A 2,742-nucleotide genomic window follows, 5' to 3' on the forward strand; every position below is an offset into this window, starting at 1 on the left:
ATGCCTATTTTGAGTGGAAGTAGAAACGTGCTGTTTTCGTGCATGTCTCTTTAAATGCAATTGAGCTGCTGCTCCCCGCCCCCTTTTCCAGAATAGGGCTGTGCCTTTACAGCTCCTCTCAGACACTCTGCTAAAAAACACTAGTTTGGTTTTAATTGTCATGTCTATTGCGCTGAAATCATGCGTTTTAAAGCCATATCAGTTTAAACTTATGATATACGGTTTCCTGAGCGCACACATCTGAAGCACGCACACAGAAAGCGGCTGTCACACGACATGCGAGTACTAAACTAAGCTCTCTTTCATGCCTTCTAGCACTTAAACTGTCAACTACACAAAAGTTTGCATACAGTCAGTTATGTCTGTGAAGGTAAACAGCTGGGAAAGAAATCGCATGTTTATTGTGTTTTTATGCTGACAGCATATGCAGTACCTATACTGCGGTCTATGCTGATAATATGACCCAAACAATAAAATTAAAAACAAATAATCACTCAAATGCTCTGGACTGAATAACTTCTATAGCTTTAATAGGACATTTCTTACTTGAACGCTGCTTTTAAATGCTCTAGCGTGAAGATAAACAGTGTAATTAGTAGAAACTAAACTGCACTTTTAATTCTTTCAAACAAAGTGCAAATTGCATAAACTATTCATTCTACTTTATTCTTTTTCAAGGAATAAGTAATTAAATGATTGTAATTGGATTACCAAGTTATCAATTTCATTCAAAAATACTGTCTACTGTGCCATTCAATGTAAAGCAGCAAGCTCACATTAACCATTCAGCTTGTGCCAAGTAGTTTAACACTGTGAATATCAGCAGTTTGAGTTAAAGACCCATCAGCCTGTGCCATCTATAGAGTTCCATTACAGAAATTGGCATTAATCAAGATATGAACGAAACCAAGCTTTCATGGTGGTATTTGCAGTTTTGCTGTGGACCACAAACATCACTTTCTAAACCAAAAAGAAAAGTGGATAATTTGCACAGACAGTGTAAAGAAAGATGGAAATTTCTCTATTTTTTTTTTGGAGTTAAGTGGAAATGCTCCATAAATGAAATGCAAGGAAAGAGTTTACTTTTTAAGTCGCTGATATTTTATGTCAAGAAATGAAGAGCATATATAATCTCTGTCTGTAAACACAGTGACAGAGTGGATTAGTGAGATGGACGTGATGTCTGATGCTAGAACACTAGAACATAGGTAACACGCTAGGCAGAATGTTGCATTATGAATATGCTCATTCTGTAACAACACAAAACATGGTTAATGCATAACTAAAGCAAACATTTCTTTACAATAATACCTCACCATTCTCCAGACCAGGAACAGGATTTTCACATTGCCCCATTTCCCAAAGCTGGTTTGGGGTCCTACTTCGTTCTGTTCTTAGAGTATGGTTGTCCCATGCATGTTGAAACGAATAAAGGCTTGCCTAAAGTCTGGGCAAAAACACAAAGTGCCAGCAGAATAGGTCAATGTCATTGTTGGGGTCCAGTAGTCCATGGCATTGAAGGTAGGAGAGGACAGCATAGTAGACTGATGTGACTCCATTCCAAACATCACACCATAACCACTCAATTCTGTTTAAAAACCTGAGATGTTTAACCAGGATATATTCATGAATGAAAACACAGTCCAGCAAATTAAAACAAAACACAGTATAACAGCTTCCAACTGCAGCAATGTGCTTCGAAAAGTTTTGCCTTCCTTATCACTACATGAACTCTTATCAGTTCAGAGAAGACATGCTTGCATCTCCGGTCTCCGGTCAGTCAACTCAGGCTTTGGCCTTGTTTAAAATGAAATAGGAAAAACATTTGACATGAACCGTCATAGACGTGTGCTGTTTTTTGTTGTCACAAGTTGGTTAAATTTGTTTTAAGACCATTTAAGACCATCCACCTTGTTTGGAGGTTAAAGAATTTTATCTTGTTATTGTTCAGTTGTTATGCAAGGTACAACCTTACGGTATGTAATAAAAGAAATCAGCATTAAGCAATGTGTCAGACTCTGTTCCGTGTTTTGTGTATGTTTTGCTCTATGACCCAGTTTCTGTCTCCCGCGTATTCAGTTCATTCATCCCAGGTGTTTCCTATGTTTAATTTCCATTGATCCCAGGTGTGTCTTGTCTTCCCCTCGTCAAGTCCTGTGCATTTATAGTGATTCCCATTCTAAGTTTCTTTGTCCGCTGTTAAACGTCATCCTGAGTTCTTGAGTTTGTCTCCCTTTGTTCATGGAATTAAAGTCTAGTTAAAGTATTCTCCAGCATGTCCTCGTTTCTCTCTAGTGAAGTGTGACACAATGTGATTACATTTTGTGATTAAAAATTTTATTACTCCAGTTAACGTAAATTGTTCTAAGAAAAGGGACTGTTTTTTTTTTGTTACATGCATTTTTCATTCATTCATTGTTTCACTGTTTTAGTCACTGCAGTAAGAAAAGAAGACAGCAATATCATTCCCACAGCAAACATTGTCCTTACGATACAATACGAGAAGAGGGTATGTGTATCTGGATGATAAAACATAACATGCTAGAAACATAACAATCACTCCAAAATCCAAACAGCAGCTTTTTTTTTGGCTGGGCAGTGTGTTCCTTAAAGGGGTCATATGATGCGATTTCAATTTTTCCTTTCTCTTTGGAGTGTTACAAGCTCTTGGTGCATAAAGAAGATCTGTAAAGTTGCAAAGACTAAAGTCTCAAATCCAAAGAGATATTCTTTATAAAAGTT

Source organism: Sinocyclocheilus rhinocerous, unplaced genomic scaffold (assembly GCF_001515625.1).
Source record: "Sinocyclocheilus rhinocerous isolate Xijiao unplaced genomic scaffold, SAMN03320098_v1.1 scaffold653, whole genome shotgun sequence".
Classification (NCBI taxonomy): Eukaryota; Metazoa; Chordata; class Actinopteri; order Cypriniformes; family Cyprinidae; genus Sinocyclocheilus; species Sinocyclocheilus rhinocerous.